The following is a 27738-nucleotide window of genomic DNA, read 5'->3' as shown; positions in this document are numbered from 1 at the left end:
TGGGGAAGAAATGGGTGTAGCTAAACACTTTGAGATACTGCTATCAAGCTGAAACTATACATCTACAGACACCCCCAGTCACATATCACTGCTGTACCCAAGCAATACAAGTGACTTGAGGCTTCCAGGCCACTTTCAATTTAGTGATGGTTTAGCAGCCCTGAATTACAATGTGGGAAGTGAAGGACCAGGAGGGAAAATGAATACTTTCAAAAGCCATTTGGAGCTAAGCGGGGTCCTTCTCTCATCCGCTTTGCACTGTGGGTTATTTTCCCAGGCCCTTGGGGCAATACCACACATGTTTTTTTCAGTACAGGGCAAAAGCAAGCTTTGCCCTCCTCCGCTCCACTGCAGTCAAGTTGTGTGGACATTAGGGACCACGACTTTTGCTTAGGCAGGTGTGAGGCAGTGCAGTCACCAGGAAGTGACTTGGGTCTTGGCACTGCTGCAGTTTCCTCTGTGTGCAAGTGGGATCCCAGTACATCGCAGGCTTCCCACTCCTTATTCAGTTAGTGGCTTGTCCTGGGCTGACCTGGATGTAGCAAGTGAGAAAAATACTGCATGAGACCTCGTTTAATCCTAGGTTCTCTTTCAACTACTAACCAAACCGCCTCTGTACCAGCATGTCACATTGAGAGGATGTGGACAAATATATCCATGCTGAGGAGTGGCAGAGGCTGTAGTCTGCATTTAGAAATGCTGAGCAGCATGTTTTTGTAAGCTGGCTAATTAGTATGGGCTTGAAACTAATGGCTGCGTTTAACTGACAAGGCAATATGCCCTTCACCCATCCCTTGAGATGTCAGGAGAATTATTTCTTTTGAAAAGTGTGCCTGTTAACCCGTTCCTCTCTATCCACTTTGATCTTTTCAATATAATCCTTTCCCTCTGCACTTCTTTTCTTCATAGGGAGGAGACGGTGAAAGTAAATCATACTGGTTTGCAAACTTCTCTTCCTCCCTTGCTCGCTGAGTTGCATGCCTGGGTCTCCTGTGCCAGTGGCAGCAGACAGGGCATTTCTGACACTGTGGTCTCACATGAGGAGCTGGGGAAAAGACAACACTGTGGTCTTAAAGTGTTAGCATTGATGCAACCACGAAAAGATGCTGTTAGAGAAACTGAACTGCTGCAGATACCTCTGTGCTTCTCCAAGGCAGCAGGGAGGTCAGGAAGAGGCAATGATTCAGCAAGTCACAATTTTCCTCCCAGGTTGTTCCCTTGGGTTCTGGATTAAACTAAAAATTTATGGCCTGGCATTTAAATGAGAAGGAGAATCGAGTTTTCTTACAGATCTCATTCAGATCCAAGTACTGTGCAATCCTAGTGCCATACACACCCATACACCCAGATGCTTGTGATGTTTCCCCACACAAAGATGCTTGTTAATACTTGACAAAAGCAGGTCAGAGTCTAAAGGTAGATAGTATTTGGTGGGGAAGAAAAAAAAAGGAATATAGCAATAAATTTACGCTGTTATTTAGGGCCAAATCTTGCCCTCAATTTGAAGGGTTCTGTACAAAGTTCGGAAATGTTTTATATATCCAAAGTTGGATATAATGTTCAGTGTATCCAAGAATGGAGAAGTTAATTGCCAAATTGGCAAATACTGCACTTCTCAGTATTGTTAGCAGTGGCAAATCTGGCCTTATGTAGAAATCAGAAGAGATTACAGTGTTTAGGTTGCCCTTGAGACATGAGAGGCATCATTTTGCAAGATAAGTGTTTATCTTCTGCATCTCCAGAAATATGTTTGAAGAGACTGTCCTCCCTCCCACAAGGGTCTGTTTGGCACTTGAAGAGCCTTGCTAGCTTTGCATTTCCAAATAGGGATGCCTCTATTTTGGCTTCCACATTCAAGGAACGGGCTAACAGTAGCTGTATTCCAGGAGCGTTGAGCACTTCTCCACATTATTTACAGTTACTGTAAGCTGCAGATCTTTAGGACTTCACAAGGTCAAGTCACCAGGACTTAAATCACTGCAGCGTGGAATTACAGTCCTATTTTGAATCACCAGCATTTTAAAGTTTTGCTCCAAGCCAGCAATTGCCTACAGTATCATACCAAATTAAAAACAAAACAAAAAAAGGCAGAAAAAGGATAAGGAAGTAAGAGAGGTTTGGCTGACAATAACATTATTATAGATCATGCACCAAAATGAGATGACTTCAGGGATAAATGACCCTTGCAACTGACTTCCCCAAGTCACAGGATGTCAGTTTGTGTTTTGAAGGCACCTACTATGTATTGCAAAGGACTGATGTGAAAAACTGCATGCTGTCCCCAGACTAAATAAGCGATGCTTTGTTTTCAACTTTAAAAAGACAGAAAGAGGGAAAGGAAGGGAGGGAGAGAGAAAGCATGTCACAGATGAAAGCACGTTCTCATAGGTCATGCCAGAGTGTCCTTACCTCAGCAAATGCTCTGGCTTAACCTCATAACTGAATAATCCTGCTATCTGATACTGTCTGAGAAATAAACAGCGTTCTTTAAAGCTCTTGCCCATTTCACAGCACTTCCCTGTGACACTGTAATAAAGTAGGTTGCAGCAAGTATCCTGCATGCTATGCCTCCAAATGTACCAGTTAATTATGGAGCCCTTTAAACCTGCTAACAAGACAAGCCTTGTTCTTTCAACCTATTGCTTTTTGCCAAAAAAGAAGTTAAAAAAAAAAAAGTCTGCTGGGCAAATAAATCTTTCCAGAGAAAACAGATTTGTTTCCAAATCAGTCAACTGTGCTGAACTAGAAAGGAAGAAATGTTATTTTTTCCAGGATGAAAGAAAACAAGATCTCTCCCTGTTTACCCTGTCTCACCCATTTCTAAAGAAGGTCAGTTTAATTCCTTCATTACTTTTTCCTGCTGTCTTATTTATCTTGAAGTCTTCTAGTCTTTTTCAATTTCACTGGCAAAGCCCAGCCTAGTTGGTTCAACATTGGAGTGAACTGTGCTTTGCTCTTTACAGCCATGCAAAGATGCCGAATAAAGCCGGGTGAGCTGTAAATATCCAGAGTTTTATCTTTCTTCTTCATTTTCTCCAGTAAAAAAACAAGCGCTTATTGTTGATGTGTTTTTCTTTCAGCATCTTGTTCTTTACAGATGCTCCTAAGCCTGTGAAAACAATCACAGACTCAGACTGCCCCAGTCCTGTATGTTGTGCCATTCTGAAATACAAACCTTTTTACTTTAAGCATCCTTTAATACTGATGCCTGGGACTGAGTCTGGAAGGAAGGAATGGCAGCAGAGATATAAGGCAATATAATAAGCCAGAGAAAAGAGCTTTGCTATCTCTGTAAGAGGCAGCTTTTAAGCTTTAACTCAGGAGTTTTAGGCAACTCTGGGGGTTGACTACAGTTCAGCCACAGTCAGTAGAGGCTGTCAGGTTTGCTTGCACCAGCCCATCAAGCAGGCAAGGTGTGTTTTGCATGCTGGAGAGACAAAAGGCAGAACTAGATGGATATTCATTTAATAGTCATGGACTGTAAGAAAAAGTCATTAGATCAGTTAGTCTGATCTCCTAGATGACATCTTAACTAAAGGAAAATTCACCTTTCTGAATTCTCCTGCGAGTGATCTTATTGTGCTGGGTTGGTTACACCAGTTTAACCTCTTCTGCCCTCACGTACAATCCGTTGACTTTAGAGCACCAGCATCAACAAGACTGCCTGAAGGGAGGTATATGTTACCTGCCTTTATGCAGGTTTTAGTGTAAAAGGCTCAGACACATGATGAAGTGCCTAAGCCTTATCTTCAGCCTCTTCTGCTGTTGAATTACCTCACTCATGCCTCAGGCACTGAGAGTGCAGAGACAGCTACAGCAGCTTCCCTGGGACCAGGGAGCTGTGAAGTGATGATTCAGGCACCATAACCCAATCAGATGCTTGTGCTCTGAATGCAGTTGGGCAAGTGTGGAGACAACCTGGGCTCATGTAGTGCACAGACCAAAGAAGCTGAAAGGCACAGACCAAAGGCTGAAGGCTCCGTGTGAAATTCTTCAGTGGAATGTTGAGCCCATAGCTGCACCTGGTTCTCAACTTGGCTTCTACACTCAAGGTCATAGCCCTGTTGAATCATAAAATGGGCTAAACCAGAAAACAGTAGGATATGATATATAGCAGTGACTACATGGTTCCATAGCTTTGCTAACAAAACGAGCAGTAATTTCACATCTTCCAGGGCAATTCCAGTTCAAGTGCCAAAGTTAACTGCAGCAGGCCTTGCAAAACAAACTAGCGCTCCTTCATGGTCCTGTTTGGTCAGATTTTATCCACTCTCCTGGAGCTTTCAGTGGTTTTATTTCATGGTGTTGTCCTTCATCTACCCAGACATTAGAAGACTGGTCAAGCATTTTGCTCTTTTCTGACTTTGGTGTCATAGAAGGCAGATCTTCTGACATGCACTGCCCAATCAGAATTGTTTTTCTTGCTTCAGTGTTTGTCCTTTTTAGAGGTGGTACAGGGCTTTCTGAAGTTGCATATGTGCTCCTGCTGGAGGGAGAGCCTTACAGGATAAGGTTACCTGTTTATTTCCAGGGAAGATGCCAACCCAGGAAGAAAAAGTAGTCTTCCTTAAAGTGCTGCATTTCCCAAGCGCAACACCTTTGGAAAGGAGAGGCACAACTGTTTATACACATCCCTGGCACATGGGTTTCTCTTAGAAGTAATTGCCTTGGTAGCACTTTCTCCACACTGGATTCTGTGATGAGAACAACTGACTCCGTAGCACCAAAGCCATTTAGAAAATGCTACCTCCCTCATCTTAGCTCAGGCACCTACTGCTGGGATATACAAACCGTTGTTAAATGCCAACTGATCTATTCTGCTGACTTTCATGGGAATGTATCCATGATCCATCATCAGTGTTTAGTTCTCTTAACCCCCTTAGACTTCTGGGGGTCATCATTTTGTGTCATTGTTAATACTAAAGAAAGTATTTCCAAACCAAATACACTGGCTGTGAAAATCATCACACTCCCATTGAAGTCAACAAAAGTTATTTGATTGGGAGCAGATGGCACCTGTTCTTTCTTTATAGCCAGTGTTTATTCACTGACTCTAGATGCTCCTAAAATCTTTACACTGTCAACCCTTCTCTACATAGATCTAACCCAGCCTGCGTGAAGGCAACATTTGCCAGCTGGGCTTCCAAGATATTACACTGTAAAAATAACTACCCTAGAGGAGAACAGCTTTGGCAGCAACTACCTCAGTACTGGAGAAATGCAAGTAGTCAAAGGGCAACGTTTTGGAGGGTGCTGCCATAAACTATCTGGTGGAATGTATTAGGGAGACATTCAGCAAATGTGACTGAGACCTCTGATTCTCTGCCAGCTGTCAGGTTTGAAATTACAGCCATAACAATTAGCCACAATTACTTCCCGATGTTGTTAAGTACAGTGCAAAGATCACCAGTTGGAGTAGTTTCCTTCTGTGATACTTAGTTCTGATGCCAAAGAAGAGTATCAGATCTCACAGCTGACGATTAGTGATGGATTGGCAGGTGTGCTCAGGGAAGAGACAGGAGTATCAATATTTACTGTTTATGCTTAGCAGGTGTCCCTCCAGACATGTACAGGCAGTATCTGTTAAAACACAGACACTATTAAATAGATGAAGATAATAACATCCCCAAGTAGTCCCATAGAAGCTACAGCATTATCCCATGACCACAGTAGTCCAGGTAGAGGCCATGTAGTTTGACCTAGCCAACCTTAAGCTATTCCCTGATCAAAAGCATGAAGAAAAGATCTGTTCTGTTCCATGGCTGAAAGGATCAAATGTTAATAAATTGTTGGGCTTTACCTAGAGCTCATGTCCACCATTGGAAGGCCACTGGTTTAGGTTCCTAAGATCTTATAGGCAAAAGTGATGAGCAAATGCTAGAATTGGAGACCTTCTGTATGAACACCTTTGATGCCAGGTAATGAAAGAAGTGTTTCCAGTTGAGTTCCTCTGGTGATCATAGCCAAATCTAGGACAGAGTACCTCTCTAGGCAGCTTGAGATACTGATTACTAGCTGCATTCATTGATAATATCTCATAGCATACCTTAGGCAAAGGTATTCATACTTGAAGAAGGATTAAACAAAATATTCTAAGCTTGATATATTTTAATATTGTATCTCAGGTTTATACTTTCAGTGAGTATAGGCTGAAGGCTATTTACTCTGAAGGGATTGGATAACCTCACCACAGCCAGTACTTTCCATCTTTCCATTTAAATTCTCCCATACTCTTATCTCATATCCTCAAGGCTTTCCTGAAAACTTTGGAGAGTGGAGTGAAGATGGGGTTTGTGTAGAGAGGTGAATCAGTTCATCAGACCAGCTCAGAAGACTGCCTTATCCTTGTTGATCTCAAAACCAGGTATAATGCCAAAGGGTTCACCTAGAAATGCCATGACTCCAGTCATGACCAGTTTCTGAGGCCTAAAGTTGAGGTGTTTGAGCTTAGGCTATTGTGGTCTGTAAAAACAGTTGATGCATACAGAATTACTGTATTTAAGACCCAGCCAAATAATGTACCATAAGTAACTAACTCAATGCCTTCTTGAGTACTACTGCATGCTAATCACCATGTCCTAATCAGTGTGTAGTTCCTAGCTTGGCTCTGGACATCTTCTAGCCAAGAGGTCCAATAAGGGACTGTTCAGTTCTAAGTGATCATGGGAGACAAAATCACTGTTTACCCTCCCTGACAGAACAAAATACGACTCTTACAATCAGACTTCGGTTAAATGCTTAAGGAAAGAGCATTTCTGCCAGATCAAACGAATGCCCATGGAAACCAACCTTGGCAGAAATTAGTTAAACATTTGAACTGATCCTCTCTGAAATTCTTTTGGCAATGTTTATTCAACTTTAATTGCTTCATGAACACATAACAATTTAAGCGGGGCCTTAGAACCTACATCAAGCCCATACGGTTCATTTGATACAATTTAATTTGACCACTTGAGAGGCATAAACATTCTCAACTTGTGAATTAAAGGTGTCTCTGGAAGGCATTCAGTTTTTCACTAAATGTTCTTAAGTAGACAGAAGCCAAACAGAGCACTGTTATACAGAGTCAGTAATCTGATATTCTGCTATCATTACCATGAAGCTCTTTTTCACAGTAAAAAACACCTTAGACCCGAGATTCCAGGAAGAGGTGATTTTTTTAATATGAAAGAGTAGATGCTTTGTTCTTCTATAATTAATGGAAGAAAAATCTTGCTGAAGTTTGCATAAGTTTAAACTATACAAGATCTGGTGTTATACTGTTCCCTTACAGGGCACAACCTGGTAAGTAGTTATTGTTCCCAGTTTTGCTAAGAATTGTGTGATTGTGTAAGCTTACCAAGTATACAGCAAACTAATTTTATGCCTTTTCTGGAGACAGTGGAAATTTGTGGGTAAAAAAATACTCTCAAATATTCCCTCAGCTCAAGCAGGAACCTTTTAACTCCACATCAAGGTGAAGGCTAGATTTTCATTAAGTTATATTGAAGTCAATGGCTTCAAAGTCATCTCTGATGCGTTATTGTCCAGGAAGATGTAAACAGTGTCCAATGGCTGCCGAGCAAAGTTTGTACCAAGGGAGAAGTGGGCATGCACAGCCTGGGGCAAAACCTTGTGCACTTGACCACCTTCACAGGGATAGCACTGCCTCCAGGTCCCTGAATTCCTCTTCATTTGTCCCTAGTAACAAATATACAGCTGCCTCCAAAAATCCCAAGCACCTGCAAGATGGACATGCCAGAAAGTACTGATGTTTATAGAGTGTGAAGTACATGAGGTCCAGCCTCACTGAGAGTTCTGGACCTGCTGAGGAGAAAGATCTTAGGTGGGGAGGGGAAGCACCATGCAGTAAAATGCATCTTGTGTGTTTGGCCTCTGATAGATTTGGGTCTGGGAGAAGAGTGGTATCAACACATCTAAAGGGTGTTTCAGCCCAAGGTAAAGTGCTCCCAGAGCTCCCAAAAGTACTTGTCTTCTTCCAATGATTAGTGGGGGCATCTAAAAGCAATTAGACTACTGACTTAAGTGCCTCAGCACAGGCTGGAAGACAGGATGAATCGTGGTTCCAGAGTCCACAAAAATACTTACGCAAGCCAGTGGTTACCACTTTGATTTATTATGCAAAGAGGAAGAGAAAGGAGAAAAACAGGAAAGAAGAATGATCTGCCTTCTGAGCTACTTAAAGTAAAAGTGAAAGGCATAACACTGAGAGCTGACAGAAAAAAAAAGGTTAGAAAAAACCAGTTCTTGTATTCATCCCTTTAGCTGCTGTTCTCTTCTAAAGATCTTTTTTTTGCGTACTCTGGAGTGACTGGTGACCTACAGTTTGCTACCAAAAGACACCAGGTGGGTGACAACAGTGCAATTTGTCCACAGAAAGGCAACTGTGGAAATACTCCAGCACAGTCCAGATATCCTAGAGCTTATCGAAACACACAATGAAAACTAAATCTTGATACAGCACTAACTGGTTTTAAGCTGCAAGAGGGTAGATTTAGATTAGGTATTAGGAGAAATATTTTTCCTTATGAGGGTATTGCGGTGCTGGCACAGGTTGCCCAGAGAAGCTGTGGCTGCCCCATCCTGGGCAGTGTGCAAGCCAGGTTGGTTGGGGCTTGGAGCAACCTGGTCTAGTGGAAGATGTCACTTACTGTGGCAAGTGGATTGGAATTAGGTGATCTTTAAGGTCCCTACCATCCCAAACTATTCTGTGATTCCATGATCCTCAATCCCAGATTAAGGTCACCCCTTTTTAACCAGACATGTTCTCTTTTGCAGTAGACCTGGCCAGGTAGATTTCTATCCCCAGGAAAACCAGGTAAAGGGGAAAAATGACACTTGCCTACTTCAGCCAAGGGGAGAGAAACAATGAAGTTCTTCGAGGTTAGGTACAATGTGGAGATAGAGGGATGGATGTCAAGGGGCTGCAAAACATATGAAGAGTCTAACTTTGAGGGTCTGGGACAATCACAGTTGAAGGGGGTAGACAGAAATAGTAGGAATTGAATGGAAGAATAAAGTTACAGAGTTTTGGGAGGGGGTGGTACAGCAAAAGTAGAATTCAACAAACTCTGAGACATGAGCTGAAGACATGCTGGAAAGGGCAGATAGGGATGAGAACAGCAGGTCAAGAAGCTGCAGGCTGTGGCTGGGACTGGAGTGAAAGGAACAGAAAAGTGAAGTGCTCTAGGATCTAAGAGGTGAGAGGATAAGGAAATTAAAGTGCAGTTTTTTCCTCTCCCAGCTTTAACAAGAATACGTTTTATGAGCAGAAACACGTATGAATGCATAGGACCTCTCTATTCTTTCCAAACTCAGGACAGAGGGATGGCCACCTACAATCTCTTTTTAATTTGACCAGTGTGTGTGACCAGTACTTTCAAAGTACTTCACAGGCGAGCAGTGCTACTATTGGCCTAGAGGAGCAACAAGACTAGCCAGAGGTATTTATCACTTGTTCAGGGTAGGCCTGCTCTACAGACACCTCTCAGACTGCAGCAGGTATGTGCTTGTTACTGTTAACTGCAAACTCACTCAGCAACAAAAACATAGAGCTCAATTCAGGCTGCAAAAACTCAAATGAGAGCTTGAGCAACTGGACCACCTTGCAGCACAGACTTCCGGGGGTCTTGTTCTTTGTTTTTTACTTGTTCTTTTCTTTTTACTTGTTCTAGTGCCATTTCATATCTCTAAGGTACCTGAAAAATCTCTGCAGCTTGCCAGATACTAGAGGTCTTATGTGCAACTTTTCCCTTTGGAAGGAACAAATGAAAGCCATACAGGTTATGTTTTGGTATCTCAGCACTAGATGCCTCTGCATGAGTAAGATGTCCTCATAGTCTCCATCAGACTACAGTTCTACTCCTAAAAAAGAGAACGCAAGGACTGCTACCAAGGCCAAGCAGCATATACTAACTCCTGCCCATAGTGCTTAGGGATTGTGCTCTCCTGTTTGTACTGCTTGGTTTTGTATCAACTCTGAAGCCCATGTGGCCTTCCTGTGATCCTGAGAGAAATGCCTGATTGCACTTCTTGTCTTTTGCAGTAGGAAGTCTGTGAGATACCCTGATGGCTGTGCCTCAGTTCACCTAAGTAAGATCTTTACAGAATGCCTACAGACATACACTACATGCCTGGATGTTTGCTGTTAGAGCATGAGTGTGAAGATACAAAGGCTGTTGGGAGTCGTGGAGGGCTGTTTTGGGTAGAGGGAACCAAACCTAGTGCATTCTTATCCATACTGCATTTGGGAGAGGTCCACAGGGTTTTTTTCAGTGCAACATGTATCTGTGATCACCATGTACATGACCATGGGTCAGCAGGTACTGGCCGCCACTAAGATCAGATGACATTTCTAGTTTCAAATGAGACACTGTGATTGCTGTCCACAGTTTTCTCATTGGAATCAGTCTCACCAAACAAGCACTCGGGTAGCTTGGTTAATTGAGTAGCAAAAAAAAAAAAAAAGAAGAAAAAAAAACCCTAAAATTAAGTTGCTTAAGAACTGGTGGGTTTTTTTGAGAGCTTGGGATTTCCATCACTTTTTGGTGGTCAGCAACACCTGCTAAGCAGAACCAGAAGGCTGCAGGCCCTGTGTGACGCTGTCAGTTTGAGTTGGAACATGCTACCTTGGCGTGCGTAACCCACCCATGAGAACAAGCCTCACTGCCCTGCAAACCCTGCCGAGCCTGCATTTTAATGCTTACCGTAATTCTTGGCCCACTGTCATTTTGGCAGCACTTGGACTACAGACATCAATTTAACACAATTGTTAAATTTAAGACACATACCATGTAGGATACATCAGTCATCAAGTCCTAGGCTAGAGGTCTGGATCTCAAGAGGTTATGTTGGTAGTCCTCATGATCAGAGAGTCAAACACACCCCATGCTACCCCACGTGATATTGTCCAGCTTATTCTTAACCTCCAGCCACAGAAGGAGCTCTGCACGTCCCATTCCACAGCAACAATGAAGTGAGCCACAGTGCCCCTGTTCTCAGAAGGTGTTGATCTGGGAATCAGGAGAACTAGGCATGCCTTCTCAGTTGTTTTGCTGACCCATTTGGTGACCTTTCCAGACTTCCCAGACTTACGAAGAAAGAAATCATGATATTGACTTGGCAAAGCACTTGGTTGAAAAGCACTTCTGATAAAGATCTACAGACTAAAAAGCCCCTAATATTATTAGCATTTAATAGCATTATCGATAATTTAAAATAGTCACTATTATGAAAATCAGATAATAACTCATTTTAACATGCTTGGAAAACAAAGCTGCATCTAATGATATTATTTTTTTCCCTTTGTGGAGGGAACAATTTATGGGACTGCTCCCCTTTCCTTGACACCCATAAGATTTGGGCTGCAGGTTGCTGGATGGTGAGGGAGGAAATCTGTGCTCAGTAGTATTGTTTAAGCCCATCTGTGTTGGACATTAGCAAGAAAGCAAACAGCTTACTAAACTTACCCTCTGATGGAGAACCTGTAGCAAACCATCTCCAGATAAAAGCCAGTGGACAGGGTGAGAGCACAAGGTCCTCATACACATAGTCCTTTGCCTTTCAGAGCTGGCAGGTTTGCATGGCTCTGGGGATCCTAGGGGTGTTTTTAGAAGGGAGGCTTCAAATGACTCCTTTTTTGACAGCAGACCACAATTACATGGGGAAAGTATAGTGGAGGTATTTGACTGCCAGGTGCTGAAGAGAAGACCTGCAGGAACACTTGTGTTTGCCTGGTGTGGGTTATTTAATCTGTAATGTCCTTTCACTTGACTCCCCTGCCCTCCTCTCCCCCAGCACACACGGAAGAATGGGGCTCTTGGGGACTTTAATCTCTTCCATGCAAGAATTTTGCCTCTGACATGTATGAGGAGTAGGAACAGGACTGCAGAAATAAATAAATACCAACATGATTAAAAACGAAAGTATGAAGTGTTATCAATGATATGCTGGAGAGAATAGAAGCATGCTATGCCAGAAATACCTTCAGGATCTGAACGGTATCAGGGGCTACACATCCTGATGTTAAGGGGGCAAAGCAGTAATGTACTATATAAACAGCAGTATCTGAGCCCGCAGCTGGATATTTCCTGTTTGATTAATAGAGTTGTTTTGAACTAGGACAGATCAGATGCAGGTCTGTGCAGGTAACCTGCCTCTGACAACAGGAACTGCCATGTTTTCTCTTGTTTTCATTATACAGCACACCTCCCACCCCCCTCCACCTTCCACCACGCTTTCTATGCTCACAGCTCTCTGAGAAGTTTTGACAACCTGCAGCCCATATGCCTTTGCTTAGAAGAGAAAGACAGCTGGATTGCCTGGATGCCCAGCAAAACTGTTGTGCAGCAAGGAGGCTGAGAGTTTGGTAATAGAGGAGGGCTCTCACCTTAAAAGCACAGCTCTTTTCCAGCATTTTTCCCATTTTTGACACTGATGCATTTGAAATACAACCACCTGATGCAGTGCTTTACTCCAGCAAGTAATTATCTGACAGCTCCTGAGTGCTCATTCTGAGCACTCATGCAACCATGTGTAGATGGAGAAGGAAACAACTCATTTGCATACAGAGAAAATATTTTGTCATCACCTGCTGTTCATCCTAATGAGCTTTTGCCAGACTCATTAGAATGATTCCAAGCTTCTTAATACCCACTGGGATTGCTTTATTATTTGATAGAGTCAACAGTTGGCATATGCCACAGTGTCTTCTTCTTCAGGTCCCTTGAAACCTCCAAATGCAGCTAAACAAAGGCAGTGAGTAACCAGTTATGTTTCTCTCCTCCCAGGATGTCTTAATGCTGACACCAGTGACTTGTAACTATCTCAGTTAGAGGGATCTCTTTATCAGCCCACTCCCACCGGCTTCTGGATGGAGCTGGCACCTTTTCATTAGGGACTAGCTTGTCTCTGTGTGGCTGAAAGCAAGGACCCTGAGGGTACCTGCTCCCTGCAGAGGACTGATGGGGATTTCTGTTTTTCTACTTCCCCTGCTAGTTTTAAAAATCTTGTTTCTAAACCCATTGATGATGTTCTTTTTCTCTCCTGTTACTCTATCAAAAAGCTACATAAACAGCGGGAAAGAGCCCTAATGCACAGATAGGGAAGAGATCAAAAATCAGATGTTGATTCTTTCACGTCAATAAGAAACTACAGAAGATTTGGGCATGGCCCAAATTTACATGGCCCTTTTTGTCTGTAAGCTTTCCATATGGGTTGGTGATCGTGGACAGAGTGCTATCAACTGCAATGAAAACAAGCCAAAAATACAGAGAAGTACTTTTCCTCTAGTCTGTCAGCTGTAATAATCTGAGGTGTTCCAATCACATTAGTGGGATATAATTGGTTTGGGTGTTACGTATAACAACATGAAGTTAAAAAAAATCCCAAAGTGTGACATTTAAGTTGACAGTGTCACTTTAAACAAACCCACTTCAGATGATTTTTGCTTTGGGAGTCTCCTTTTACAAAAAGACCTTGCCAAGAGCCAGAGTAAACATTATGTTAATCTTAGATCAGCCTTTAATTTCTCCTACTTCCTTTCCCTTCCCCTTTCCTTTCTATTTCCTTCCAAGACAACAATATTATAGACAATTTAAATCAGACATGTCCATAGCTGAACAAAATCACCAATAGAGGACAACGAGAATGGCAATAAACTCAGCATAGTAATTATTTCCCTGTCACACTAGCAATTACAAAAGCAAAGAAAGAACAACTAAGTGCTCTTAACCTGATATTGATCATTTAATTTTCTCATACCATATAATATTAAACAGGCTTATGCTACTACAGGGAACCCTGGCAACAATTAAGAGCAGACATGAAAAAGTCAGACTTATTGCAGGCTTGAGCAAAGGGGATAGTTCACTGTTTATGCCAATGGTAATAATTATGTCAAATGGAAATACTGACTTTAAAGACAGATTAATACCTAGACACAAATTCACCATTTCAGTGAGGCTCGTATCTGGCCCAGTTCCTGTCATGATTGCGTTCACGATACACACTGCTTACTCAGAGCTCTTGCAAGGCCAGCCTATTGGTCAATGGTTGGCATAGGCTAATTGGGAATTGCAGCTTCTGTCTACACAGTGAAGAATGAACTTGGCAACACATTAAGTCATGAGCGTTAAGACTCACATGCTTTTCATTTATGCCATGTGCTGAAACCTCTTCGTAGCTGATGCAGGAAGAGCCAAGTTTGAGGTGTTTGCATCTGGGCTGGTTTTAAACCTGAATCAGCTGTTGTTCAGTCCACAAGAGCATGTGCCCATTTTTAGATTTGTTTGCAAAACATAGGTGCTGGTTAGCTTTCTAACCTATCTGATGCCTAGCTGTTTCTTCTGGAGACTATTAATTTTCTATTAGGTCAAATCATATCTGCCAGTCCTGTGTGAATACTTCAAATATAGGAGGATATCTCAAAAGAAAATTGATACCTATGTTTAAGCAACTGAGTTGTACCTCAGCATTTGGCTCCCAGAATAGCTATTCAGTCACTGCTGACTGCACTGACTGAGATTTCAGTTGACTACATTGGATGCTTACACACCAGGCTAATCTGCAGACACCAAGTGTATGCTACTCTTTCCAACTCACTGGACACTGGAGTTATCCTGCAATAGTATGGTTGGCCTCCAGTTGCCTCTCCAGGTGGACATCTGCCTCCTAAAAGTGTTCTGCCATATATGTCAGGCCAGCCTGGGTACCTCAGCTATCTCATGACATCTCAGATGGCTCTTGGTATCTATGTGTGAGCAACTTAACTGACCTCATGGAGTATATAATTTCAACAAGTATCCAAACAAGATGACCTGCCAGTGCTGGCCTTGAGGCTCATACCGTGAGTGATAGACAAGTCTGCTTATGAGAACAAACTCAGACCTGTGTTTAATCAACAGCACAAATAAAACCACAAAGAGTCACCATGGGAGAAAGAATGGTGAACAGACCCCGCAGGGTGAGGTTTTCTTCTCCATGCTTTCATGGTGGGTGCAGTAGCGGCTCCTCAGATGTATTCTTGCTGGAAGAACTCTGTCAGATAGAGGAAGTACCGAATTTAAACCATATGTAGGGGCCCTGCACAATGCAATCCCATTTACAGCTCCATTAATTTTAGTTTCTGTTATTTCATTTGTACCACTTTAATCTCTCCAGTCAAATTATCGTTGAAGTCCTACCCAAATTAGCAGAAGGCTGAATTTTTCCTTTCCTGATTTATGTCAAGGAAGACAGTCCTGATTCAGACAGGTTAAGAAACTCTACCTCAAACCTTCTGCTACTCTGCAAAACTTTAAAGAGAGTTCAGAATGTTTGGATAGGTTTGCTTTTGTTTCCATTTCCTGAGGGCAGCTGGAGTTGTTGGCGCTTGCAGTATTTCTGACCATCCCCAAATCCTCTAGCCACTGAAGGGAAGGAAGGAGAGAGACAGGTCAGATAGACATTTGCTCCAGGAAAGGATCATTAATGAAAAAGAAATGGATTCTAGCGATGAACACACGGTCTTTTAGGAGGTAAGCATGGAAAAGTGTGATACTGAAATTTCTTATTACTCCTTTTATTTTTCCTAGTCTCTATATAGATCCCACCATTGGAATTCCATGGTGTTCATACTAACCTAAAACCAAAGCCAGAAGAATAAAAGTTGTCAGTTGCACAAAACATGGACAGATGTTATAGAAAACATAGAAATAGAAAAACATAAGAATGGAAAAGCATGCCTTTTAGGAATTCCTGCAAATGCAGATACTGCTTGTGTTAAAAAAGGAAAAAAGTGGAAATATTTTTTCATTTAAATTGGAATTTGGTTTATTTAAAAAAATTAGCCTATTTAAAGCTGCAGCCTAACTTTGCTACATTTAATCAAACAATTTGAGTTACAGTGAAAGAACACGTTTTTGTACTAAGCATTCTAACTTCAGTTACTAAGTTTTGAGGAAAGGTGAAGAATGCTGCATTTGTCAAAGTCATTGACTAAGCAGAATCTATGGGTGTGCTCAACAGGCTTTTAAAGCAAAACTGTTTGCTTTGTTTGTTCAGCTCAGGTGTCCTCCACATTATCTGTGTACTGCAATGAGCATGTTCTGGATCACAATAATAATAATGATAACAATGACAGTGAAAGATGCTACCATAATGTGTCCTCCAGAAGAGAGCACACCCTGGAGCGTATGGCACAGGAAACTTGGGCATCTCAGGCTGGGCCCCAAAGAGTTTATTAGCTTAGGCTCAGCACTGTTCAAACACAGTTATACACCTCCCAAACACTCCCTGACCTTAAAATCCTAATGCTGTCTTCACATATCACTGTACCTGAACTGATAAATCACACTGCACTAAGCCAGCTCAGGCTCATTGCATAGTTAATATGCAGACCAGATACTGACCACGGGTATTTGACAGATGAATGAAGTTCAGTTCAATATCTTATTCACTTCCAGCTGAGAGTATATTTAAGAGTTGGAGAACTAGGAGAACTTTTTTCCCTCTTCTAGTCTCTGGGGTAAGAGGATGAGCCATATTCATCCAAAATCTTGAAAATCCAGACAACCAGATCAGTTCAATTGCTTCTTCTTCACAAATGCATCCTTTTAAAATGAATGTATTTTAAGAATTCTGTCCTTTTCACTTTTCATTTAATTCTAACTTCTGCGGGAATAGAATCTGACACAAACTGAATAATAAAAATTCCTGCTCTAATAAAAATGATAAAAGTTACATTTCCAAATCAACATATGTTATGCTACATAACTGTTTAAATCAGGAGCCTCTCATGCTGTGTATTCTCTAGTAACTCTTATGCTTCTGGTTAACATTTACAAAAAGAACAAAATGTTTTTTAAAAGAGCCATGCCCTATTTAAGATATGTAATTTAGGATTTACTAAGCAATGAGAATATACGCTCCTTAAAGAAAACATACAAACATGAAAGCAAAACAAGATTAAAACAACTACTCTAAATCCAGGTTCCTGATGATTTAAAACATACCCACAGTCATATATTTTATTCTAAATCTATTAATTCTGAAAGCCATCCACATAGGTTTAGTCACAGAATTTCTTAATGCTACCTTACTGTGAGCCATGGATAGTCTTGTTATCCTTGAACATCTCTATTACCCATCACTGTCAGCCTGCTCCTTGGAGAAAACTATCTCCATCCATACGACATTTCAAGAAAGAAGGCTCCCTACAGGCTCCTCATTGGCCAGTAAGTCAATACTCTCTGCCTCCCAGTTCAACTATTCTACACAACAGAAGTATAGGAGAGCCTCTGATGAGACTCTCCATTTCAGTTGTCCCTTTCTATTCTGTCCAGGAAAAAAAAAAAAAAAGAAGTCAAAGCAACCCCACATGAGATCACTCATGCTTTCTTCCAGAAGAGACATTTAAGCTCCACCTAAAGCTTATTATTAGGATTATACTGTTGCTTTATGCAAGGAAATTCTCTCACTGTAACCCATTATCTGATCTCACCCTCCTTGAATATGATAAAAGCCCTTGAGAAGGGCTGGTCCTATCTCTGTCTGAACCCTGCAAAGATCCTGGACTTCTTCCAGTTCGACATCTAGCTGGCATGTAAAACGGAAACAGCACTAGTGACAGTGATGAATGATTTGCTCTTGGCTGTTGCCTGCTTTCACACTGCTGGATATCCCTACAGCATTTGACTGCATAAACCATGAAATTCTTTTGTCCACATTAAGGATGTTTGGTCAGCATTACCAGATCTAAATAACAATCTCTACAGAGCAAACTGGTGAACTTGTGCCCAAAGTAAGCAGAGAAAATGCAGAGTAAGTTCATTTGTTGACTGAACTCACCTCTCTGTGAGGACTATGGCAATCACAGTTGTGAAAATATATAAACTCAATTAATAAAAAAAAGGAGAACTTATACTTTTGGCAGCTACTGTATAGCTTACTTGTTACGTAATTGAAATTGTACAAGCAATTAAAGGGCAATTATAATCAGCAAGTGAGAGAGTTGTGGAAAAATGAGATGTGGAAAGACAGCAAGGCTACATACAATTCACTCTGTCTTAAGCAGTCACTTGTCTCAGTGGTTCCGAACTACAGTGCAGTGCCTGGGGGGAAGATAAACCACCAGCTCTCCAAACCAGGTGAGTTTCAGGGATGTGGACACCTGGAAACCCTCAGATGCAGCAGCCAGAGGAGGTCAGAGCTGCACTACAAGGACCTCACCTTCTCAGGAGTGGCCACAGCTTCCTCAAAACCCAAAGTTAATGCCAGTTGTTCCCAAGCTACTCTCCCCCCGTTTCTGTACCAGGCTGTCCCTTTCTGATCCCCCTTCACCATGCCATGGAGCAAGGAGAGCTCTTGAACCAGAGCTCTCCCTCAAAGGCTGTGCTGTATTTATAAACCCATCTGATGTTTATCACAACACAAGTCCACGCACACAAGTCAACTTTCCTAAAAAGCTTTCCTATTTTTAGGAAAGGAGAGCAAACAAGCAAACAGATAAAAAACCCGTCCCCTTTCTGCATGTAATACTTTTTTATCTGCTTGCCATCACACATAATTTGGAGCCTCAGAAAGCCTCATCAAAGAGATGGATCGTCTGCATGTCAGACTTGCCTCTCCACTGCATGAGCTGTGTGTTTGTCCTCACAGTCGGCAACATGGCAGAGAGGGCTATACCCAAATGTAGCCCGATGCAAGCACGTCACCTTCCCTGCAGGGCCAGAAAAATGCCGTATGACCTATGTATGTCCCCTTGCAAACAAGGGTAGGGAGCTGGGAAAGCCTTCCAATACCAAACAGTGAAAATCAGAGCAGGAGAAGGAATCCGAGCTTGTATAAATGCTAGTGGGTTTTTTATACCCTGCACATCTCATGTTACAGGCTCATGTTCATCAGTAGCTCGAGGCAGCCATTTTAATGAGAAAAACTAGGCAAAGTTTAGGGAAGACATAGAGAAAGGGGTGCATGTGTGTGCATGCTTTTACCAGTGCTGTTGCCGACAAACTGAGTTGATAAAGTACATTTCTTGCTTGGGGGGACCCCTCAATTCTCCCCCTTTTGCCACTGCAGAAAGAAAACATAAGATGTGTCTACAAAGCCACAATAAAAACATGCTAATATGTCAGGGGGCCTTTTATTGCACTTCAGATTCTGAGAATCTGCCTTCAAACATCTTTCAGTAACTTCAGCATGAAGGTTCCCAGATGAGTTACCCTAGATAACACTGGAAGGAGTTAAGGATGAAAAAACCCAGATGCAACCCCAGCTTTAAACCTGCCTGTTTAATTTGGTCCTGGATGCCTAAGCATATGTGCCAGGTGTTTCTTTTTTTTGTGTGCTTCTGGGCTTGGATCAGCAAACCACCTCTATTCCAGAAGGCTCCTGTTTGCATTCTCAGCCTCTCCTCCACTGCACCACTTTGTTCTCTCACTATTTCTCAGCCCATCTCTTTAAGGTGTTCTTAGTGGACAGCAGGCACATCTAATCCCTTCTTGTTGGGCCAGGTATGTGGGAAGGTCTTTTTTTCCTGTAGAAAATCAGGAAGCCTGTGAGGAGGAAAACAGTCTGTTATGATTAGAAAGCAGGCAACAAACAAGAAGGCAGAGGCCTTCTGGGCAGAGTTACTCCAGGGAGTTGCTACAAGCCACAGACCCACTGTGATGTTGCTCTTTATTTAGAATCATAGAATCACAGAAGCATTTATGTTGGAAAGGACCTTTAAGATCATCAAGTCCAACCATTAACTTAGCACTGCCAAGTCCACCACTAACCCATGTCCCTAAGCACCACATCTACAGTTTCTGCACAGGCACCACTGTATGTTTCTCTGTTCTTGTCAGAGTAGACAATAATCAGGCTGTATTTTACTCCTTCCACAACATATCTTTAGGGCTTCATTTGCTATTAACCCTCTGCAGAAGGGCAAAGAGTGCACACCCATCTCAGCACGCGTACAGGAAAGGCACATCCAGCATCCCAGCCCTGAGGACGACTGCAGGCAGGAAAGCCAGGAGCACCAGAAACCCTAAATTTTCCTTCCCATAATGGAAGCAGAAACAACACCCCACTGACACACTCCCCATTCCTGCCTGTGCAGGCAGCATAGGGCTGGGGCTGGTAACTGCAGCCTGCATGGGGCAAAGCATGCCTGTCATGACAGGTGTTGTAGATATTATGTCCACGATAGGGTCCTTCCTCTCAGAATTTGCAAGAATAAGTCTTTGATTTACTTTAGCTTTTTACTTCTATTTTAGCTTTTGATAAAACCTACAATATTATAGCCAGAAAAGCCTGCTTCTGCCCCTGAAACGCTGCCCAAGGAGTAGACAATAACAAGCAGCATTGATTTATTGCTGCAGAGGAGGTAGAGAAAGAGGAATGTAATAAATGCTGAGGAGATGAGAAATGCACCCGTTCACTCACCCCCTACACACACACTCACAGGCGCTCCAGAGAGGGAGAGGAGGTTATCTGCCATGAACCAGCACATTGCTGAAATTCTAATGAAACAAGAGCCAAAGCAGGTAGGTGGTGGTAGAAATGCTGAGCTTGATGCACATTTATCATCTTCAAACACTGAACACAACTTGATGAGGAATGTCAAGAGAAGGGCACCCTACCACTTGAAAAAATACTTTGTAAGAAAGATAGAACTGGCAATTTCCTACACAGAATTAGAGTAACTTTGTTCCAAAACAAATCAGAACCCCACTTTTGCTACCTTAATTCATCTCCCATGCATACATGTGTTATACATACATGGTTTGTACTGTCTGATCAGTGTTTTTCTACATGGCTCCTTCCTTCAGTACGCAAATTAGATCTCCTCTGTGGCTATGGCAGCATATCTACTTCATGTTATTACAAAAGCTAGAAGTAAATGAGGAATGGGACTGAGGGGAAGAGAAAGCACAAAATTACATCCTCAGATCCTATCCCCTTCTTTGTTCCAGAGGGCTTGGAAACACTGTTCAGCCGAGCTTTTCATAGACAGGCTCTAATTGTGTCTTTTTTACTTTCTAGGTGCCTGAGCTCCAAGCCTAGTGGTTTGGTTTGCAGAAGTGCTGAGCTCTCAGCCTCAGCTGAGTCAGGGAAAGCAATGCTTCAGTAATTCACAGCATCATATCCTACAGTAAGAGATCTGAAAAATCAAGTCCCAGTGGATTTAAACTGGGCAGCTGCAGTGCAGACTTGGCTGCCCATTTGCCAAATGACAATACCTTGATATCTCATCACAAAGAAGTTTTGCTAAAATGAAGCAACTAATACTTGGGGAACTCTTGTACTACAGATGTGAACACCATAGAAAGTCCCATCAGGAAAATGTATTCCAGGATTCAAAGAGCATAGTATAAATCAGGAATATACTGGAAAATAATGTATTGAATAGGTGCTTGCTAGCTGAGACATGTCCTTTTAGTGCACAGTGTGAGACTAAAGGATTTTGGATACATGAAGAAACCTCAAGTGCAATTAAAAACAAAATTAAAGGGAGTTAAGTAAGGTTGTATGACATCCACATGACTTATCAGTAGGGTAAACATCACAGTGTTAAGATTTGCCGAGGCAGCTAAAGGACCACACCTGTAGTGAGAGCCTGCTCTAACCGTACGTGAGAGAGGAAACATGCTGTCAGCAGTGGTTTCACACAACAACACTGACAGCAATGTACTGGGAAATGTAGGAACAGACCCAGTCCAGGCTGTGGACTAGGGTCTTCTCTTAGGTGCAGAACTTTAAATGGTCACCCTTGTCCTAACCCATTTCTGCCTCACCCCTTAGGACTTGTCCCACTGTAAACTTTTGCCAATCTCAGCAATTCCGTCCCATTCTATAAAACCTGTGGGTTTTGAGCTCATCCTCCCAGTTTTAGTCATGGTACACTGCCTGTGCTGGTTCACCACATCCAGGTCCTCCACCCCTCTCCCCACAATAGATATCAACCTGAATTGTCCCCATAGAGCCCAATTCCTTGTCAGCTCTGTTTTCCTTTCCCTTACACAACTATCTTTTCATACACATAGCACTGGAGAGTTTCAAAGGGTAAGTCACACATTTTTTAGATAGCCTTTTCCCTCAGCCTGAGTCCTGGTGATGAGAAACAGCTCTAAATGAAATTCTCCCCCCCTCCCCACCCCCCAAACCCCATCTGAGATAATTCAGCCTGAGGCAAACAGCTGGATTGGAAAAATTTACTCCAATGGTCAAATCCTGGCAAAACTGTGAATGACTGGAAAATAAGAACTCTTACTAAAATGCAAAACTGTCAGAGCTACCTGTAAAAACCTTGAACTTGAGACAGGGTTGAGCTGCCCTGGTGTCCCCAGATGCATGCCCTGGCCATGTCTTGTAGACAGCTTGGGGCTGGGTATGTATCAGCAACCACTATAGCCCTATCACCCTTGTTTCCACCAAAAGTAAAGCTACCTGCAAGCTGTAGTGTGACCTGGATGACTGTGGGAAAATCACCTCTCTAAGAGAGCAGATGGCTCTGCTCTTTTAAGTTGGGTACACATGGACCCCAAGAGCTCCTCCTAGACCCCTGAGACACCCAGTAACGTGTTCCAGTGGGGATAGCAGTGGAGCCACAAACCTCTCATCCCCATCCCAAAGCAGCCCCACAAGCAGGCAGGAGATAGTCTCTCACCCCCAAAGGGACCTACTAGCCCAGTGGGTCCCCAAGGTGACCAACATGCTCTGCAAGGACTTGCTTCGCTGGAGGCATGTTGTCTTTTAGTCTCCAAAACCAGTGTCCATTCACTTCTGACAATGTGAACACCTAGTGCTGTTGTGCCTTCAGCACACTGTGTTAAATGTTGAGGTTAAACATTAAACAGCAGTAAAAGATGGTCTCCAGTACAAACCCCCAGCTCTTTCTCCTTGCTGTGGATCTACTCGCTGGCCTTGAGCAAACTGCTGAATCTTTCTGGGAACCAATTTCCTCAGTTAATAAACTGCTGTGGGATGCAGTGAAGATCGATTTATTAATGTTTGTGTAGCATGGGAAGGTCCTTGAGGGGGAAACTCATGGAAGAGCAGCATTGTTACTCTTATCTTCTCAGAGTTAGCATCTAACACATCTGCTCAGAGTGACCCAGTCCCACATCTCGCCTATTGCTTACTAGAAAGTACAGCAGAGTTTCTATGGTACAATGAAGCATTGGAAATAAACTGAGACAGGGATTTATAGTTGCATTTTCTTGCAATGTGTTATAATAGCCAGCATTATTTAAGCATGGAAACATGATCTGTCCGGAGCTAACTAGCTTTGCTCAGGTGTGCTTGTAAATTTAATTTGAGTTCTTCCACCTTGTGCAGAAGTTGAATGCAGGCTAATGTGTGTGCTGGAAAAACAACAAATTGTATTATGGTATAGAACAGGAAGCCTTCTATAGTTGCACAATAAAATAGTAAAATTGTGTGCATGCAGTTATTTATATAGCACCATTCAGAAATGTATTTCACGGCTTTATATAAACAACTTGCCTGCTACACCAGAGCCAATATGTCAAATCCTATTAAACAGAAGAATGCCATTATAAAAATAAGTTTTCAATGTAGATTTAGACAAAGCATTCATTGGAAGAAGAATCCACTAACAACTGGACATAGGTATTATTAATACAGGTCCCAATAGGAAAGTGAATCCACAACATAAAATATTTTCCTGTGATGCTCTCTGCATTAAAGCTGTTACAGTTGTTTTATTTAAAAATACAGTGCCTATGTGTCCTGCAAACCAGACTGGATGGGTCTGGATGCTCTTTTTCACTTGCATTATCCCAGCAATTAATAAGTGAAGAAAAGGATTGAGGAGAATGTGATACACAGGTGAAATAGGGCAAACTGAAATCCTCTACCACGCTCCACTCCACATATTTTTTCCATGGTGTTTCCAGGCTTTCTGCTTACTTCATTATGTTCTTCTCACCCACCTACTGTCATACATGTCATTGATCACACATGTAGGTTTAAGTACTTCTAATCCCCCTCCACTGCTAGCTTCTAAAATGCAGCAGAGGTATCCACCACTGTATTAGGTCATGTGGCAGGAGGCAGCACATTTTTGGGCTATGCACATCCATCTGCATCAGTTACTGGGTCTGAAAGACCCTTCACAGATCACTTAGTGGGACAGAGGTGCCTGTTCATGGGCAAGGAGGGCTGTTGTGGGGCTTTGGCTGGGAAAGGCACAGGTTCCCTTGCTGCTGCATGACGCAGGCTTTGCCCTTCTGCCTTGGGAGCTCATCTGTGTGAGGAAACACAAGGGACAGACCAGAAGGAGGCCACTATACTGGGAATGTGCTGTTTGCTGATATTGTCAGCTGCAAGGAGAGGAGAGGACAAAACACTTCCTTTGAAATCTCATTTTGACTTGGTATTAGGCAGCCTTGCTGCTGCCTTCAGAAATATTTTTGCAGTCCAAAATGGCTAGAGTATACCTGTGTTGTATTTACCAGAAGAACTCAACAGAATGTTCCAAAATAGTATGTCTAGTCCTGGAAACAGAAATTATCAGGCTTTTCACCAACTAAGAAGTTGGTGAATAGCATACAGACATTAAGTATTGTTGACTTTCTTTCAGATACACCTTATGAGTAAGGCCCTGGATGCTGGTTTATTTGGGTTCCTGGAAAATCTGCTTATCTCTAAACTGTAATGTACAATTAATACACTGAAGGAATTTTTTAACGTGCTTCTCAGTGCTTGTTTAAGAGCTTGATCATTTTCCAGCACTATTTTGTCATTCACTACTTCACACCAGCTTTATCTTAAAACTAATACCCAGAGCTAGTTGTTCCAGACAACTGAAATGTGCAATACATGGAGCCAACACACCAGCTCCCACGTCATATGCATTTCAAATTACGCAAGAAGTGGTGCTTATTGTGCAGAAAACCATAGAGTCAGCTCTGGTGATCTCCAAGATGACTCACCTACCCTCACTCTGCTACACAATGCTAACTTTGCTGTATATAACCTATATCTACATGGATATCCAGATTCATTGTCTCAGACTTTGACCTTTTTGGCTGAGATCCCTAAAGAAAAGGCTGTCCTTGCTTTAGGCTCTTCCTACAGTCAGAGGAGGGGAACATGCACCTTGGGAAGGTGGCTCTGCTCTTCTATGGGCTGCATCACTGTAGGTAGGCTGCTCCCCTGGCTGCTCCATTGACTGGGGGAAGGAGCCTCAGGCAGGGCTGGCAAGCCTACAGTGCAGTGTCCCAACCAGCCTGCCCTGCCACTGCTGGTGGGCTGAGGGGAGACCTTGCAAGGTGTGAAAAGCTTACCAATGCTCCTCTGGGGTGACTCAGCTCACGGCTTAGGTAATTCAATTAACTAACTACATTTACACAGATAAGCCCACAGTGGCTGAGGTGGCAGTCCCGCTCTGAGTTGGAGGCATGCCCCATCAAACCCAGGGTTTCCCAGCCTGCAGTGGCTCTGGTGGCTGAAGCACCCTGACAGTGCTAACCAGAGTGCCCCTACCCCCATGCAGGACTGACCTGTCCCCTGGCCGTTTCCACTGACAGCCCTCATTTCACCCCTCCTTCCATCACTGTGTTTTGCCTTTTCTCATTTCCAGTGTTCGTTCCCAAGCACTTACCTCCTCCCTGCTGCCTGTTTCTGCAGCTGCTGCCTCACACATGCTTCCTCCGCTGTTCTCTGGGTACACCCTCTCCCTCGAGCATTTCCCTCCCGCTGCGCTGCTGCTCTTTCCCACCAAGCACGGTTTCACCCCTGAGTTTCAGACAGCATTGCAGACATTCACCAGACTCCAGTCCTCCAGGGCTGTGTCCTGCAGTAAACAACCACTGTCCCCAGGGACCTCAAGTCCCTTCCTCAGTCATGGGGAAGATGAGAATTAATCACAGAGCTGCAGCACTCACTTTTGACTCCAGCCACAGACCATCAGGGGAAAGGGACTGGAGCAGCCCAAGGGTGTTATGGATATCTTCACAGAGTAACAGGTCCCTAGTGCCCTGATGTACAAGGTTAGCTTCCCTAAACCTGCTAAACAACTGATCTGCCCTGTTCCTCTATACTGTGTCTCTTGGGTGAGAGGTAGAAATCATCTTCCTTAAGTTTAAATGTCTTTACAATGAAATAACTTGTACGTTAGACATGCCTGCTTGTCACCATAGACAGGGTCTACGGGCATGGTTTCTTGTGTAGGTGTGCATGCTGCTTTGCAGGAGGTATATGATCCTAAAATGACAGTTTGTGGGATGACATGTTGAATGTGATGGTCCACAGGGTCTGGGGCACACTCAGTCCAGCTACAAGCATGTAAGAGCCTGGTCCCCTGGGCCTGGGATGCAGCAGGTCCTGTTCCACAGAAACAACAAACCAGACCGTGTTCCTTCCACCCCAATCCTTTCCCCTTGGGTCTGTCATCAAGCCTGGAGCAAGACAGATGCTCTAGGGGCAACCTCCTGTCCACATTACAGCTGAGTTTACAGTCTCAGCATTATTTCTTTCTTATTGTCTCTTCATTCTAGAAATGAAGAGCAGGATTTCTGTCGGAGGAGACTAGAGTAAGACTTTTCATCATTTCTGATGCGTCAGCTACTGTAACAAGGCACCACAATGGAGTTACTGAAGTTACAGAGTAGGAACAAGAGCTCAAACACCTGAAGAGCATTACTCTTAGGACTACAGAGAGCTCTGCATAGCCTATTAATAGATTTGGTCATGGCCCAATGCAGCTGTAGGCCCACTAAGTGGGGCAGTGTGGCCTAGTGGTGTTTAGTTGCCTGATCACGCTCTCAAATCTTTATTTTTCACCCTACATTACTACTTCATTTCCCTCCTGCTGTTTCAAGCTGCTGATTGATCCAGAGTCATGGGCTGGGGAGAGAAATGTATTTATATTACAGCATAACTATACTATATTGCCAAGCTAAAGGCATGTAATCAAGCAGTGCTGCAGATGGAGGGCAGGTGTATTTCACAGCTGCTCTATCTCCATTCCTCTGCTCCGATGAGGAGTGAAGCAGTGCATGTGTGTGCATTGGAGACTGGGAAGGAGCAAGTCAAAGCAACTCTTTGTGCAGAATATCGACGTGGGGCAGCCTGCTCTGGCGTTTGTGTCACAACCACAGGCTGTCAGGAGCACCAGAGCCTGAATTAAAAACCCCAACAGCATAACTAGTTCAGCACTAGTAAGGCAAATGCATATGTATTACACTTAACACCTCATATAGCAGAGGAAAAGTAAAGTTTCTTACTGATAACAAATAAAACCAGACAGTGCAGTTATTAGTCCTGAATACGGCCTAACATGGCAGGTCCTCAACTATCCTGGTTTGTCAGAAGTATATATGTCTTCCTCCCTCACCCCCAACCTAGTTTTCCAAGCTTGGAAGGTCTCTCTATGCCAAAGACATAAGGTCAGCCTCACCTGACCTGTGCGTTGTGTTGAAAAGCCAATGCCACCACTGCAGAGCTGTAGGGCTCAGCCTGGAGTGGCTTAGCTGTTGGTGCAAACAGAGGATGAATCCACCCTTGCAAGGAGGCTTGGGCCCACAATTAACTGTCAATGTAGGCCAATGCTTTGCGCTGTTTTGGATCCACTCCTTGAGCAGGCAGACCCAAGTAATGAAAGTATCTCCCAGTTCAGAGGAGCACCCAGGGTCACACAGAGCTGTGTCTGGCTCACATTCAGTGCTGCAGGCTCTGTAATTTTCCTTGATGTGTCAGGACACTTGCAAGAATCTCTGACTCAGGTTTCAACATCCTTGTACTGAA

The 27738-nt window shown here is 43.1% G+C and overlaps 1 protein-coding gene and 1 long non-coding RNA gene across 3 annotated transcripts in view; one reads left to right on the top strand and one right to left on the bottom strand.

Annotated features, from left to right (window-relative positions):
- Positions 1 to 27738, top strand: part of LACC1 (laccase domain containing 1) — a 266101-nt gene that overhangs the window by 121634 nt on the left and 116729 nt on the right. The gene's annotated exons all lie outside the window — the stretch shown is intronic.
- On the bottom strand, positions 36 to 27385 carry LOC133221198 (uncharacterized). The gene is made up of 3 exons (XR_009727927.1): positions 25595 to 27385; positions 14929 to 15036; positions 36 to 532 (listed from the first exon to the last, which is right to left on the bottom strand). It is a non-coding gene; the product is annotated as an uncharacterized LOC133221198 (long non-coding RNA).

The sequence above is a fragment of the Neopsephotus bourkii genome, unplaced genomic scaffold (genome assembly GCF_033783945.1).
Source record: "Neopsephotus bourkii isolate Nb327-2 ecotype Australia unplaced genomic scaffold, CSIRO-AGI_Nbou_v1 NB_1520, whole genome shotgun sequence".
In the NCBI taxonomy this organism is placed as follows: domain Eukaryota; kingdom Metazoa; phylum Chordata; class Aves; order Psittaciformes; family Psittacidae; genus Neopsephotus; species Neopsephotus bourkii.
This window is presented reverse-complemented; position numbering and strand designations above follow the sequence as displayed.